Genomic DNA, 17788 nt, shown 5'->3' with positions numbered 1-17788 from the left:
GAGAGGGAATATCAGCAAAAACAGTGATTATTCAGACAAGCTTTCAGGAGAAATCAAAAAAGCTAATTTTCGGCATCATTGAATTGAACTTGGAAGGAAAAGAAACATCAGAATCGGTGAGACGTTTGTGCACGTACAAGAAAAATCTGTTTCTTGATGACGTAATTTCCCGCCAAGAGAGGGAACGCGTGTTACATGAAGGAAGCCGTCTTACATTGGTAAGTTATGGATTTAATTCATGAATTATCCAGTGAGAGTGATTTAGAATTTAAAAATCTGTCAAAGTTTGTTAAAGATGATGAATTATGGTGTTACATGTTCAATGAATGCTTACAGGCTAATATGAAAATACAAAAGTCAAAATTTGCATTTAAGAAATTCAGCAAACAGGTTAGGAATTTCATTAAGTTGATTAAAGTTTATGATACAATGATATCAGGAGTTTTTGAAAGCAATGTAGTTGGTACAAAAGAGGAAACAAAGAACAATAGTTTATGTACTAATTGTCAGATTTTGACTGAAAGGATAGATGATTTGCAGAGTGCAATTCAAATAAAGGATATTCAGTTGTCTGAGTTACAGAATAATGTAATGTGTAAAGCAGAGTCAAGCAAGAGTTTAGAGATTAATGTTAATGTAGACTCTATGAATGTTACTGCAGATTCTATGCAGAAGCCTTTTTTACAAGATATGCGGTTTTTCAAGGTTGATGACCAGGAACATGAAGTTTTGCTTAAAACAAAAATACTGAATAAAGCTGCTGAATGCAGACGCCGTTTAGATAAAAAAAAGAAAAATGGCGTTCAGAGTGCCACGTGTAAGGCCACACCCAGGGATGGTGAGATACACGTCACAGGCAGAACTAAAGTTTCAGAGCAGACAGGAAATACTTCCCTACATACTACACAAAGGAAAACTTTGAAAGTAGAAAATACAGAACATATTTCTGAGCAATATATTCTTTCTTCTTCAAACAATAGTTTGACTGATTTGCCTTATGCTTCAGAAGTCAAACAGATCAGTACATTGACTGTTAATGACAGTTCAATCAATTTGAAAAACAATGATGAAAATGAGAGGGATGGATTACTTCCATCACCATCAGGATTTAGGAAAAAAGGTTCTGAGTCATCTCCAACATTAAAATATGTGACTTCACTTTTATTAGATGAAAGTGGAAGGCCATGGTTTACTAAATGGCAAGGATACTAAATGGTTAATAGATTTAGGATCTAAACTCAGTTTAACTAAAAACAAATTACATGTGAATATTGATTCTCCAAAATGTAATTTAATTGGTTTCAATGGAAAAGGAAATACAGTTGCAGATAAAGTTTCTGGTGTGAATTTCGAGATTCCAGGAGTTTTAAAAACTAAAATAGACATCTGGTGTTGCCAAAATACAGAGAATATTTTAGGCATGGATGTGATTAGTAAATTAGATTGGATTATTGATTTAAGTAATTCTACTATATGGAAAGATTCATCTAGGCCCAAATCTAGGTTAATAGATTCTTCCATGTACAATAATGTTGGAAGTATTTGTACAGCAGTCGCTGACATTTCTTCAGATCTTAATTGGCCACACACAGGAACCAATCTCGAATTGGAACAATCGGTAAGAGCACATAAAAGTCTTTGGAGTCAGAACAAAATGGATACAGGTTTGTTTAAAGATATTGAGATAGAAATTGAGGGACGAGACCCTGAACCCCAAATTCAAAATAAGTTGCCACAAGAATCAATAGGTCCAGTTTCTGACATTGTACAATCATTTTTACAACAAGGAATATTAAAGAAGGCACAATCAGTGGTAAATAATTGTATTTGGCCTATCAAGAATGCTGATGATTCATATTCTTTATCAGTTGATTTAAGATCACTGAATAAATGCATCACAAATAACAAACCTATTGTTCCTAATTTAAATTTAATGTCACAAATGGATGCCAAGGCCAAAGTATTTTCAGTACTGGAAATTTCCAATAGTCATTTTTAAGTACCAGTAACAAATAGCTGTCATTATAAACTTGCCTTCAGTTTCAATAAAGAAACTTATGCCTTCACTAGAATAATTCCAGAAATGGAAATCAGTGACGGAATAGTGCACGAGTGCTTGGAGAAAGTTTTATCAAAATTTTCTAGACCAAAATGTATTTTCCAACATGTGGACAAAATTTTGTTGTCTACCCAAAATACAGAGGAACATGTCACTCTGTTGACAGAGTTATTTACTCTGTTACAAACAGCAGGATTGAAATTGAACACAGAGTCAGTTCAGTTAATGAAAGATAAAGTTAACTTTCTTCATATGCAAATTAGTCATGGAAAGAGAAAGTTATCACAGGAAAAAGTTAGAAACATTTTTGCTATTCCAGTTCCAACATCTTACAAGGCATTATATCAATTTTTGAGTGAGGTAAATTCTTGCAAAGAGTTTTTACAAGAATATGATGATAAAGTTAAACCATTATTTGATTTCTTGAAACAAAAAGATGTTGTGTTTGATCAATGGTCTCAAACCCATACAGATGTTTTTGAAATGTTGAAAAAAGATTTGCAGAATGCTGTTTCATTGCATACAATCGAAATTGGAATATCTATGCCTGTTTTATTGTCTACTAAGGTATCTGAGAATTCCATCTCAGTAATTTTATTTCAGGTAAAAGATGGTGAACCGAAAATAATAGGTTTTTTCTCCAGAGGTTTAACAAATATGGAAAAGACTTTTGACACAAATATGAAGCAATTGTTAAGTGTTTATTTTGCAGTCAAAGTAACAGAAAAGATTGTGAGATCTAGGATGATCATATTACGGACACCTGATCTGTCATTAAAAATTCTTTTTAAGAGAATTCATTCAGGAGAATTATATGACAAATATTGCCCATTTTTTAAAACTTTAAAATCTAAACCCATAGAGGTAGATGTGATAACAGAACATTCTCAGCTAAATTTATTCAGAAAGCCTATAAATGGGATTGTTAGAACAAGTGCTGAGAGATGCTTTGAGACAGGATTTGTCAATAATATTAAGAATTGTTCAACAGGTCTTTCTAGGTGTTACCCAAAGAATGGTTATACTATTCAGCAAAAATTCTACAGAAAATGCTGAATTGAAAATGTTAGAAGTACAGTACAGCACGCATTACTCTGAAATATTATAGAGGAGAAGTGAATGGATAAACAATTCGCTTTTGTCTTCTGGGGTAATTTAAAATCTTTTATTTGGTTTATGAAAACAAGATTTTATATTATGACTAAAAAAAGAGAAATTGCGTCCTGTCGTTTAAATACACAGAATAATAAATTAGAGTATAGGTCATTTTAAGAAAAATAGAGCAAAGTAAGGTAATTAGAAATGTTATTATTAAAATATGGTTTGTATGTCATAATAACATATTAGAATTTTGGTATGTAAAATGAATAAGTAAAGTAGGGGTATATTTTGCATGTATTTAAATTCTCAATAATGATACTGCATTCTTTTTTAGGATCTGACTTGTAAGTCACCAAAAGAAAGAAATGTAATATTTCTAGACCTTCCAGATGGGAACAAAATCTTGAAGTTTAAGAATATCGGTTCTAGGAGAAGAATTGACAGAAGAGATTCATTCGTTATAATTATTGTTGTCATTTTAATGTTCAATAAAGTTTTTCCAACTTTACAGAGTGCAGGAAGAAGAAGAGGAAGAAAAAATTCTCGAGAACCTCTGATAAGAGAGGACATTCTAAAAACAATGGACTTTTGATTTTTTTTGACTACTGATGAAATCATTTATCCATCAGATATATTGCAGTTTTTATATATCATTTTTATGTGACAGGACATGTTTATCATATCAAGATGAGATATTTTTTACACATCATTTTTTACACTCATATATAGTGTATTTTCAGAGTTGAAAGGGTTAAACATCCCTACAATAGAGTCATCCTAGTTAGAGGGAACATCTGGTGTTAATTAAGACAGAGTACATTTTTCTTAAAGGTACATAAACAAGATAGGATTAACTTTACATTGTAATATGTATTTAGTTTTGAAATCATCTCACTTATATGAACAAATTGAAGTTAAGAACATATTTTATGTTTAATTTTGACAAGGTTATTAGAAAGGTTTTATGGATTATAGATTTATGTTAAACACAATTTGGAGGGAAAATATGAAACAAATTTCTGAAGTGATATCTATATTTCAAAGTATTGTACAACAATGTTACATTTATGAATCATGAAATTAAGGGGATTGATTTATTTGGTAAAAGAAAAAGAAAATAATAAGGGTGAAAATATTTGTTATGGTATATGAAGATGAAGGGTTATGAATTCACTTTTCCTTATATAGAATCAAATTTGAAAATATATATTTGAGTCAATTATCTTAAGATCTTTGAGGATGAATGAATACGGATGTGATGCGTTTGAGGTATAAATGGATTTAGAGTTAGATTCAGATTTATTTAGATTTAAAATGATAAGATTAATTTAAATCAATCATTTTGAGAGGGAAATGTTAGAATATCAGAATTTATGAATGGTTGAGTTCTTGTGATAATTGAATTATATATATAAATATATATATAAATGTATACATATCTTCTATGTTGGGAAAAGGTGAAGTTACATAGGTTTTTATACTCATGAGAGTTTATGCTGGTATAGGCTTAGTATGCATTTCTTGGGAGAGATTCAACTCACATATGGATGCAATTTAGTGTCGACTAATTCACCTCCCCCATCGTAAGAGATAAAGTTACAATCTTTCCAAAGACACAAAGTTCCAATATGTTAAGAATATAAGCTGTTTCTTTACATTACTATATTTCTTGATTAAGATATTATTAATAAGAACACTGCATTTTTAAATATATGTATACTGATATGTAGGATTTTATATGTTTAAAGGAAATGTATATATTGTAAGTTAAATGATTCTTAAACGATAGCTTTTCTCACAAAGTTCATAGCCCCACCCTTAGGAATGTTGGAAGGAGTAATTCAAATTTCCCGGTCTTTTCTATGGGACTATAACGAACCTTTTTTAAGCCAGCCTCTTTGGGAAAGGTGGGGTTAATTAATGGAGTACAGACAGGCTGTGGGGAGAGGGACACTTGCACTGCAGCTCTCCATCAAGACACACACACACAGATCTCAAGATATACACACAGACATATCTGATTTAAACTTTATTTTAAGAATAATCTATTTTTGTATTCTACATTTTGACATTGTTTTTGTAACATTTTGCTAAGTGATCATTAATTCAATTTTGGAGGTTTTACACAAGAACTTAACGGATTTTTCTTGGAACTTTTCTCATCAATATGAATTATTGAAATATAGTTATTAATACAGTAATAACTCGATTTTTACACTTGGACCATTTCCTGTCAAGCGAAGAATTAATGAGGTGGCATACGAACTTGAACTCCCGGATTCATTAAAAGTGCATCCAGTATTTCATGTGTCTCTACTCAGACCCTCTGTTTCTTACCCATTTCCAGGCCGAAGTACGGATCCTCCTGATCCAATTTTGGTAGATGGGGAGGAAGAATTCGAGGTGAAGGCTATCATGGACCATAGGAGAAGAGGCAACCAAAATCAATTTCTGATAAAATGGAGGGGGTTCAGCCCAGAAGAAAATTCTTGGGAACCCGAGGATAATATTCATGCTGAAAATCTTTTGCAATCTTTTAAAAGAGCCCATTCGGAGAAATTCCTTCAAAGGGGCATCCGGAGGCTGCCCCTTGGGGGGGGGGGCAATGTCATGAAGATCCTGCCAGTAATCAGCGATCCAGACGCAGGGGGACACGGCTGCGGGTTCCACTGCGCACGCGTGCGCGTTCACGGGTGCTGTCACGCACGGGCATGCGCGCACTCCCGCTAGTGCCAGGCGGGCTATTTAAACCGGCCTGTCACACTCTATCCCCGCTGTCTGCTACAGCGTTCCGTGTGCCTTAACCTGATCTGACCTGTGTACTCTGCTATCTGACCCGGCTTCCTGTTAGACCATCCTGCTTTCCGCCTGCACCAGACCCTCTTGGCTTGCCTGACCATCCCTCTGTGTTGTCCCTGGTACCTCTGCTGATCGACCGATACCGACCTCCGGCTTGTTTGACCATCCCTCAGTCTGATACCTGTATCCAGTCTGCTACCTGCTGCCTAGTTCCTGGTTCCAGTCCAGCGTTCCAGTCTACTACCTGCTGCCTTGTTCCTGGTTCCAGTCCAGCTTTCCAGTCTACTACCTGCTGCCTTGTTCCTGGTTCCAGTCCAGCGTTCCAGTCTACTACCTGCTGCCTTGTTCCAGGTTCCAGCCCAGCGTTCCAGGCTAATACCTGCTGCCTTGTTCCTGGTTCCAGTCCAGCATTCCAGTCTACTGCCTGCTGCCTTGTTCCTGGTTCCAGTCCAGCGTTCCAGGCTACTACCTGCTGCTTTGTTCCTGGTTCCAGTCCAGTGTTCCAGGCTACTACCTGCTGCTTTGTTCCAGGTTCCGGTCCAGCGTTCCAGGCTACTACCTGCTGCTTTGTTCCTGGTTCCAGTCCAGCGTTCCAGGCTACTACCTGCTGCTTTGTTCCTGGTTCCAGTCCTGCTTACTTACCTGCTTACTTACCTGCTTCCTTACCTGCTGTGGCTCCGGGTCCTCTCTGCATTCCAGCTTCCTCTTCAGCTTCTGGATCCAGAGGGTGCCACCACTCCTGAACTTCCGGTGACTGTTGATCCTGCCAGGCACCCATACCACTCCTCACTCCTGGCCTTCTGTCTCCATTCCAGAGGAACAGGAGTGGGAGCTGTAAGGGAGGTCCTTCTCTGCACTTCGGGCTCAAAACCTACCAGGTACGTGACACCTGGACACACCTGTCCCAACTGTTGTAGAACTTGGAATCTAGTAGATTCCCCTGCAGAGTTCCCTTGCCACTATCCTATACCTGGCATATGTATTGGCGATGGAGACAGCACTTGTACTATACAGACAGACACCTCCCTGAGTTGCATGACCTCTGGTGCCGGTGGTGGTTGATATATATATGCCTGCCAAGGCATTACAAGATTGAACCTACAACAGGTTTGTTCTATAATCCAGGGCAAGGCATACTGGCCAAAAAATTACCAGCTATTGGACAGTATTTACTCCTGTGGAGATCAAGCCTACTGAACTGTAGCCAGCCTTAAGTCAACTTACAGAGACTGGCATCAGTGGTTATCTTCCTGATTCCTGAAAAGGAAGAATATCAAGTACCAATCTTTGCTCTGCAACACCCCGGAAACAGAGCCTTCTGGCCAAGCAATGCCTGGATCCTCAAGTTCACGACAGGGAATGAACTTCTACCAAGAACTGGAGTAGGGCTGTATGTAGAGAACGTGCTTTGACCCAAACACAGACTCCTTCTGTAAAAACATATCGAAGGAACCCCTGGACGTGACCGCTTCTTGAGCAAAAATTGAGGTAAAGAGCAATGAGGTGTCTTCAGCAAGCCCAGCACTGGGGCTAGAAGCTTTGAGAATCCTCCTGAGCTGTGGGCAACCCAAAGGGATGATTCACAAAAAATGGCTTTCCACTACAATTACAGAAATCCTTGATGAGCCTGGAAACAAACCGCCACATGAAACCTACCTTTTGCAGAGAGGTCATCACTGAACCGTCTAACCTATCTGAAAACAGAAGGATGTTCAGGGAGTTGAGATCTTTAGATAGACCTCATGGTCCTCCTTGATTTTGGAACTGCCACCATTTAATTGTCTCACAATAATGAGCCCGAAAACTCCTGCTCCAAGAGCAAATGTAAGGGAAAGACTGAAGACTGTGACAAATCCCCACCCAAGAGGTGCCCTTAACCTACCAGGCTTCTGCTGGCAAATGATGGAACAAAACCACCTCAGAGACTGCCCTAAGTCTGACTGGCCTGAGATACTCTCAAAAACCCAGCAGCCTCAGATGCTTTCCTCACCCTGGTGGGGAATAGCTTACAGCATCTGGTATCCCCGGACAGTCTCCCATCTGTATACTAACCAGGCTTGATCCTGTTTAGGCTTCAATCAACCGAGATCAGGCATGAACAAGGTGATGTGGCCACAGTCTGATGAAAAATGAATGCGCCAGGACACCCTGCAAAGCCAAACACCACAGTGGTTCCGATGCACCTGAAACCACTGTCCATCCAACCACTGGATACCTGCCAGACCACTGAACCTGAGAGTGGTGCTCCTGCTTCCCCTGGCTGCCTCTCCTTTTTTTAATTTTTTTTTTAAACCGTTTAACTGGTATAACAGGTATCCCAATAAACAGTCCTCCAAGGATGCAGTCCTAAACCAAAGTTGGTTTACCTCTATACAAGCCCTTAGGTATGCAAGCACCTAGGCATGCAAACAGGGTCAATACGCTCATACTGCTGTACCCTCAGGCAAACAAGCACCCCGGCAAATAGGCCCATATGCATGTAGTCCTATGTAAATAAGTACATAGGTAAATAGTCCCGGAGAAAACAAGTACATATGTATACAGCTTAATGTAATAAACATGTGTATGCAGTACAAATGAAAACATGCCAGCATGTGTTTAAGCAATATGCTTCCATGCAAACATGTGTACATGCAAATATGCATTTGGGTAAAATATGAAAGTGTGCGTTATATACACGCATTCATGCAACCCGTGCCCATGGAAACAGGCATTCTCGCAATAAGCAAGAATGCGTTTATGAAACTTGTTTATGCAACATGTATCTATGTAGATATGTATAAACATGCATCTTTATGCAACCATGTATTTTTATGTGCGATCATGTATTTTTATATGATCCAGCATCTATATGTGATCCAGCATTTTTATGCGATCCAGCATCTTTATGCGAACCAGCAATTTTATATGATCAAGCATTCTCATGCGATCAAGCAGCTTTATGTATTCAAGCAGCTCTAAGTGATCAAGTATGTTTATGCAACTATGGGGGTTATTCACTAAGGGCAAACCCACCCCGCACCACAATTGTGTCACAGGTGCACTCGGAAGTAAAGTCGCCGGAGATCCGAGGGGGATATGCAAGGAAACTAAAAAACAGCATTTCAACCTGCACATGATTGGATGACAAAATCAGCAGAGCTTCCCCTTATTTTAGATCTACCCCCTAGACTCAGAGCGACTGCACCCCCAAGTGCACCCGCAGTGCAAAGCGGATTTGCCCTCCACAAACAACTCCCCATGTGAACATGTATGACCATGTATATTCAAGCAAACATGTATAATCATGTATCTTTATGCAATCAAACATCTTTATGTGATCAAGCATTTCTATGTGACCATGCATCTTTATGTGACTATGTAAAAATGAATGTCCATTTATATAAACATGTCCAAACCTGCATCTTTATGCAAGCATTATTTGATTTTGATAATGCATTCTATGCAACCATGAACATGTATCTCCATGCAAACATGTACATTTTTGTACATTTCTGCAAACATGAATAAACATGCATCTTTGTGCATCCATGCATGCTTAAAGCGGAGTTCCACCCAAATTTTGAACAATATCTGTATGTATTCTCTTCCTTGCCTAGATGCTGACATGCCGTTTAAAAAAATTTAAATCGCCGTAATTACCTTTTATTTTTCTATTCTTCTTTGCACTTCCTGGTTCTTCTCCCGTGGGAGTAGGCGTGTTTCTAGCCTCTCCCAGACTCCTGGGAGCTAGTCTCAGGCTTCCCAGGATGCCACTGAGCATGTGCGGGAACAAGCGGTGAATGCTGAGAGCACAGCATTCACCACATGCAGGAAATAAATGCTTGTGGGCTTTAAATGCCCACAATGAAGATGGAAATCGCCTGCAGTGAATAATATAAGTTATTCTATCCGACGAAATCTGACACAGGCGGACATATTACACACAATATGTGAGTATGTAATGCTGAGAAGAAAAGTTTGTGAATTAACTCAAAAAAAAAAAAAACGATAGATAGGTGGACCCCCGCTTTAAGCAACCATGCATTATTCTGTGCAACCATGATCATGTATCTCTATGCAAATATGTATAACCATGTATATTCATGCAAAACATGACAAAAACATGCATCTTTGTGCAATCATGCATTCTTGTGCAACCGTGTGTTTTTAGCAACCGTGCATTCCAGCAACCGTCCGTTTTTAGCAATCGTGCTGTTTCAGCAGGTTTTGCAAACATCTGGTTAACGGAAGTTGGGCCCAACTAGACCTGCCCACATTTTCCCAAACGTGTATATTTAAACATGCATTTAAGCAACAAAATTGCAAGCAGTCCACATGAGTAAGAGTACATAGCATGATTAAACGGCACACTGCACCCAGTGGCCACCGGGAGAACAGACAGTTGGATCTCTCTCTCTCTTTTTTTTTTTAAAAGAGAAACTGCAAACAAATGCAGACTTACCATTCCTGCTGCAGGACTCTGAACATAACAGGAGTCCAATCTTCACTCATCACAGTGAGCTTTGTCATAAAGACCTTCAGAGACTGGGTCTCCCTCAATATGGGGTCCACTCCCCTGGACCTGTATAGCACCCTGCAGGAAAGCACCTTGTTCAGAACAAACACTGCACAGGTTTCCATCACGCAGGGTCCAGCGCCGTAAGGCTGCATTACAGGCAAAACCTCAAGGAATCTTCTCTCCTTCCCATGAGGCTCGGGTACACCATCTATTTTAGCCTTCATGCTATCCGAATCCGATCATAACGCGCTTTGCTGGGACATCATTACATTTTGAAGAGCTTCAAACAGCCATGATAATCACCTTCAAGACACTGGCGAAAAAACTGAGGTACTTCCTGTATGGGAGGGGTTATATGGGGGGAACTTTCTATTGGTTGGCAGTGTCCAATCACCTAAAGGTAGCATATAACCCAGATAGTCATTATTATGGTGCTCTGTGTCCCGTGATGTACGATAAAGAAATTTAGCTTTTTGGCCACAACCATAAACGCTACATTTGGAGAGGAGTCAACAAGGCCTATAATGAAAGGTACGGAGGTGGATCACTGATAGGGATGTGTGAGATACAAAAGGCACTCTAAATTTGGTCAAAATTGATGGCAAAATGAATGCAGTCTGTTAAAAAAATACCGGAGGAACATTTGCATTCATCAACCAAGAAGGTGCGCATGGGACGTACTTGGACATTCCGACATGACAATGATCCAAAACACAAGGCCAAGTCGACCTGTCATTGGCTACAGCAGAATAAAGTGAAGGTTCTGGAGTGGCCATCTTAGTCTCCTTACCTCAATATCATTAAGCCACTCTGGGGAGATCTCAAAACGTGCAGTTAATGCAAGACAGACCAAGAATTTACAGGACCTGGAGGCTTTTTGCCAAGAGGAATGGGCAGCTTTACCATCTGAGAAGATAAAGAGCCTCATCCACAAATACCACAAAAGACTTCAAGCTGTCATTGATGTCAAATGGGGCAATACACGGTAATAAGAACTGGGGTATGCAAACTTTTGATCAGGGTAATTTTGGTAGTTGCTGTTGCCATTATGATTTAAAAAGAGTAAACACAGTTGATTGATAATAAATGGCTTCAGCCAAACACTAACCATTAGTGAAAGAAAAGTTTTTGTGTTATCATTCATATTGTCTGAAAAATGGGCAAGAAATCATAAATTCTGCGGGGGTATGTAAACTTATGAGCACAACTCTATATACACACGTGATTCTGAACTTCCGGGTTTTGGGTGCGAGTGCATGCCACCAGCAGCACGCACCAGCTGTGATTTTACACAGCCGGTCCCGCGGACCCCATCTCTGCCAGCACCCACTGATCGAATGGCAGTCTGCCTATGTAAACAAAGCAGATTATCATTCTGTCAGTACAGAAGACATGGATCCTGTGTTTCTGTAAAGCAGGGACACCATGCCTTCCACTAGTAAAAGCACCTCCCCCACTACACTGAAATATTAGCTGGACACACAGTTAACCCTTTGATGGCCCCCCATTTGTTAACCCCTTCCCTGCCAGTGTCATTAGTACAGTGACTATGCATATTTTTAGCACCGATCGCTGCATTAGTGTCACTGGTCCCCAAAAAAGTGTCAAAAGTGTCAGGTGTCCGATTTGTCCGCCGCAATATCGCAGTCCTGCTATAAGTCGCTGATCGACGCCATTACTAGTAAAAGAAAAAATATTAAAAAAAAAAATAAAAATACCCCATGGTTTGTAGACGCTATAACTTTTGCACATACCAGTCAATTTACGCTTATTGGGATTTCTTTTTACCAAAAACATGTAGCAGAATACATATTGGCCTACACTGATGAAGAAATTAGAATTTTTACATTATTTTTTTAATTGGATGTTTTGTTTTAGAGCAGAAAGTAAAAAATATTGTTTTTTTTCTTCAAAATTGTCGGTCATTGGAAGAACAGCACAGGAGGAGATGGCGCCTGGCAGACCAGTTCCTCCGAGTTACCAATCGGTATTTGCCTCATGTAGCTCACCTGTGCCTGATCAGCACCTTCCTGGCAGATGGTCTCCGCATGTGGCTACAATAGAACGAGCAGCGAGATTACATCAGCATGTCGTAGGGCTGCAGGATGTTCCTGGATACCATCTTCGTCCTTATCAATATGTTTGTACAGCTGACTGGATGTGTCCTTGTCCTTACTAGGAAATTTGTACCATATGCTTGCCTTGGCCTCTTCGTGATCATCGTCCTCCAGATAATCATGTACAATATCCTGTGGAACCTGAAGTTTCTCATAAGAAACATGGCATTGGGTGGCGGTCTCCTTCTGTTACTGGCTGAGTCCCGTTCTGAAGTCCTTGTTTGCCTGGGTACCCAGTGCAGGAGAGAGGTCGTTGCGTTAGTACATGCAGCTAGGAGGTCGCATGCTGCTCATCCTAATGTTCATGACCTTGCTCTGATACAATGCCAGCACATTTGAAATCTTCAAAAATCTCTTCGGCCTGACCCTCATCATCTTGGTTGCAATTGGCTATAAGATCAAGCTGGCAGCCTTGACTCTGGTCCTTTGGCTCATGGTCATCAACGTCCTCCAGAATGCTTTCTGCATGATGCCATCTTACAACTTCCTGAAGTACAACTTCTTCGAGACCCTCTCTAACGGGTGGGCTGCTGCTGGTCGTGGCGCTGGGGCCTGGCAGAGTGTCCATGGATGAGCACAAGAAGAAGTGGTGACCTGCCCTTGCCAGGCAGGGCCACGCCTTACCTAACAGCCCATTATGCTACAGTCAGTACCTTTTCTCCAGTCTGCACAATGCGCACCTGACAGGTATAAGAACACCTGACTGGAATGTTCCATTTTGTGGGGGGGAGCTGGGGAGCTTTCCTGAAGTAGCTCTGATCGTGGAATGTTCAATTCAAACGGATTTTACATTACTGTTAGGATGGTGGCATAGAGGGAAGGTAGCACCAACCCAGTTTGTGTTTCAGCAATGTACAATTATGCCTCTGATGGACACAGATGTGTGCATAGTGACATTGAGATGGATGTCTTGACCCTCCTTCCGCATCCTGCCATTCCATTAATACTTTGCAGCGGAGCATTATTATCTTCCACTACTAGATTGGCGCCCCCTACCTCCACCTATAAACACTACCTGCATGACCAGTCATTTCATGCCAACTTGTTTCAAGTTCCTCAGTGTCCCTAGAAAATATGCTTCAACGTGGTCGCCAGGAGTATGAGTCAGGCTTAGTGTGAAGTGCTGGAACCATTAAGAGAAGAAATATTTTTATGATTTAATGGATATTTGTAAAAACATTTTTTTTTAGGGCTGCGGAAATTAACGATTAATTCCTCAATTAATCATTAATTTTTTTGATCCATCAAAATTCTTTTGATCGGTACTCACCTCTCCGCCGGCTTCTGGGTCTTCAGGGAGTTCCGGTGATGTCACGGACATCGACATCACCGGACTCCTCCCCCCTTCCCCATGTGCCTCCGTCTGCTAACGAAGGGAAGGGGGAGGAGTCACGCGGGGTGTGGTTTTCTTCTTTGGCTTATCAGCGATAGTGGGTCCCATGACATGGCCTCCCCCCTCTTCCACCCGCTGTGGGAGTGTGAGCTGAACTTCAGGTCCAGGAGCAGAGCGCGAGGCGGGGGGAGCCAGACACAGCGGAGGGGCGGCAGACGGCAACCCACACTCCTCATACCGACAGACAAGCCCGCTCCCCTAGGCTTTCCGGTAAGGGGAGGGGGGATCTGCCTGTTGTCACGGTTTTCTGAATGTGTAGAGACTGGCAGACACCAGGTGTCAGAGATGTGTACACACTCCATAACATCATTATGTCATTAAAAGGTGTCCCCCTTCGGGAGATTTCCCTTCACTTCCTGTTCCAGAGTCAAAACCGGAAGTGAGAAGAAGCCCTAGTAATCGCCAGAACTTGTGTCCCCTCTGTGGGGGTATTTCCCTCTCTGATAGCTTATGCTGGGACAAATGGGGCTCATTCACATGAGAGCTGTGTCCCTTAACCCTTATGCTGCCAGAGCTGTTTTTGCACTTTTTTTTTGCATGAAACATTTGTTGCTTAAAAGTTAAAATCAGTACTTTTTTGCTAGGAAATTACTTAATTACATATATATATATGTATATATATATGCGTTATAATGAATCGAATATAGTCGATTAAAAAAAAATGGATTAATTGAACATGAAAATTTTAATCAGTAACAGCTCTAATCTTTTTAAATAAATTTACTATCTTCAGATCAATAAAAAAAAAAAAAATGTCGCTTGTTCTCTGTTTATAGCGTAAAAAATAAAAACCGCAGGGGTGATCAAATACCACCAAAAGAAAGCTCTATCTGTGGGGGGAAGGACATAATTTTATTGGGTACAGTGTCGCACGACCACGCAATTGTCAGTTAAAGTAACGTAGTCCCATATCGCAAAAAATGGCCTGGTCAGGAAGGGGGGTAAACCTTCCGGAGGTGAAGTGCTTAAGATAATATTCAACGACATACATGCCAAAGTTACTGCTCTATATCTTAAAGTCACTGACCACAAAGGCAGAATCATTGTGACAGTGCTCTGTGTGCCAAACTAATCTGTATGGCCAATGAGACTGTTCAAGGTTCGAGATCAAATGATAGTTATATGTGTTTGAGTGCATGCTTATATAACATTATTTACAAAATTGTCATTATACGTGCATGGATAAGCTAGCATACAAAAGACCACATGCAGGGTCCTAGGAAAAATCTAACAATGTTGCCTGGCCAGGGATAAGTATGGTGCTACATTCTACAAGGGAGACTTGTGGTCCTCCAATGCTAAAATTGTCAGAAATCCCAATCAGCTAATGCACACAAAGGATGTAGCTGTCTCAATCTCTCCAGAATCTTTTCCTGCCGAGCACTTAGCAGGAACTTTATTTTAGCAGCAGTTGACTTTTTGCCAGACAAAACAGGGTGAAGCACAGTTCGGAGCTATTTGCTGTAGTGATATTCCCCTAAAATCTTCAGGAAAGGCACTGTCAACTGAAAGAAAAAATGATCACAGGATTTTGTTAATCAAAAGGTGGAGAGGTAAAGAGTATATATTTGTATTCCATCTTTTTGGAAGCATTTTACACCTTCTACATTTGACGAGTGTAGAAGAGATTTGTTCCACAGAGCGATATATAGAAGCATTCAGGAAGATATGGTTTTACTGCATGGAATTAAGGCCCCTTTCACACGATCAGACCGTTCAGGTCCGCCTGTCAGTTTTGACGGCGGACCTGAATGGTCGCTCCATGTTAGCCTATGGAGCGACGAATGTCAGTGGAGACATGTCCGCTGACATCCGACCCCGTCAGATCCGCTAAAAGCAGACAGATGGCCCTACGTCCAGATCCGTTGCTGGCGGATTGGATCGGGTGAGATCTGATGAAAACGGACACGCTGTCCCTTTTCGTCCGATCCCTCCATAGGCAGCAGCAGCGCCTGACAAGCCCCTCCCCGCTCAGTGAGCAGAGAGGGACCTGTCATCGGCCGGCTCAGCGGAGATCAACGGAGAGATCTCCCACTGAGCCGGCGGACTGAGGCGGGCTCTGTGGAAACGGAGTCCGCCTCGTGTGAATATATTTTCTTTAGAAGACATATCTCCTCTGGTCAGACTAATTGAAAGTCAATTTTTGAGATTATATTTCTTTCATGTAAGGCTGTTTAGAAGTATTTAGGAAGATATGGTTTTCTGCATAGAACTGATATGGTCTTCAGAAAACTTAAATCACCTTGATAGACCAATTGGAAGCATTGCTTATCAATTTCTGATCCTCCATTTGAATACAGGTTGCTTTGGGAATACAATAGTATTTAATATTATTATGATCTCAATTATTATAGGCATTATATTTCACAAATATATATGAGCTTTGAGAGGACTAGGATCACATTAATTATCATCAATCCATCCAGTTTCAAGAAATGACTGTGCTTATGCAAGATCCCATTTTTATTTCCTTTGATGGACTAAACTAGATTTATAGCTGAAGGAAATAATGCCACTGGCCCAAGTCAATCACCGGACAATCCTATGTGCTCTTTTTACCTAATTTCTGCAATAAACCTTATATACCACTGATATGTGCATGCATTGTTCTCTCCACATTACTCTACTGGCATTTAGGATGCTGAAGAATGGACATGCATTGCTGTGTCGATGTTGTTGCCATTAATGCACTGTGCTCTATACACTTGCACATCTGTCATTACACCCACAGACATATCTGATGAGAGGTCAGCCCTGAAATCCCTGCCATATGACTTAAGAAGACTTAGCATGGTGCTAACAGGGAGCAAACTTGCATTATGGGAAAAAAGAATATAAAACCAGGTTCTTTTTAATGATGTAGTATGACTTTCATTGCATTTATATTGGTACTTCCCAAATTCTTTAAAATGTATGCAGAGCTAATAATTTATTTTAATGCATTGGATTTTTAATTGAAAAAGAAAACAAGGTATGCGTATGGACTTCAAAGTTCCCAATATTTCAGTAGCAAAATGAGATGTCTACAATATTTGTATTATCAAGATCATATACTGTAAGTCATCAAATAGAGGTACATTTGAGGTCATCAGAGGTGCAGTATTGAAACACTGTGGTTTTTCCATTAGACACTTTGAGGTTGTACACATTTATGAGCCTTGCAAAACAAACAGAACGCACAATTCAGTTCACATGGATTGGTTGTACCATTGGTACTATGGTGCTCAAGTGCAATACATTGAAGTATAAAAGGATAAAAGGATAAGTTCACCTTTTTGGGCAGAATTTCCCTTTTCATAATAAATAGAAGCGTTTATCAATGCCATTCCTGACCCAGCCCTCCCAATGTGATTTTCTTTCAATTACCTAATTCACATGATATTTAGAATCTTGTCAGTCTTGCTGTATCTTTGAATGGATTTTCAGATTACATCATTTCCTGTAGCTTGTATCAGCATTCACTTCCTGTTAGGTCATCTCCCAGAAGCCATCACTTCCCTGTTGCATCACAGCAGAGAGCGTGATAGGGTGTGTTCACCACTCTGGACAACACCACCCTCATTACAATACCACTTTCCACCCACTTCCTATACAATCTGATTGTGCAATCTCCTTTAGATCTCCCATCAGCTATGTAGTACAAGGGCCTGCCTAATTTGCTACAAATTTAAAGGATTGTTCAGGTGTCCTCTATTCCATAGTTCTGGTTAATCTAAAGGAAATTGTACAGAGATTGTACAATCAGATAGCATAGTGTATGCCATCTTCATACAAGTACATAAGAGGGAGTGGACAGAGACACTCAGTCATGAGGCCTC

At 40.2% G+C, this 17788-nt stretch overlaps 1 protein-coding gene and 1 pseudogene across 3 annotated transcripts in view; one reads left to right on the top strand and one right to left on the bottom strand.

Moving 5' to 3' along the window:
* The window catches only part of GTPBP3 (GTP binding protein 3, mitochondrial), a 134940-nt gene that overhangs the window by 27191 nt on the left and 89961 nt on the right, over positions 1-17788 (bottom strand). The gene's annotated exons all lie outside the window — the stretch shown is intronic.
* Positions 12401-13243, top strand: LOC141103059 (surfeit locus protein 4 pseudogene; annotated as a pseudogene).

The sequence above is a fragment of the Aquarana catesbeiana genome, linkage group LG01, assembly GCF_042186555.1.
Source record: "Aquarana catesbeiana isolate 2022-GZ linkage group LG01, ASM4218655v1, whole genome shotgun sequence".
Lineage (NCBI taxonomy): Eukaryota > Metazoa > Chordata > Amphibia > Anura > Ranidae > Aquarana > Aquarana catesbeiana.
The sequence above is the reverse complement of the archived record's forward strand: the minus strand, read 5'-3'. Positions and strand labels throughout refer to the sequence as shown.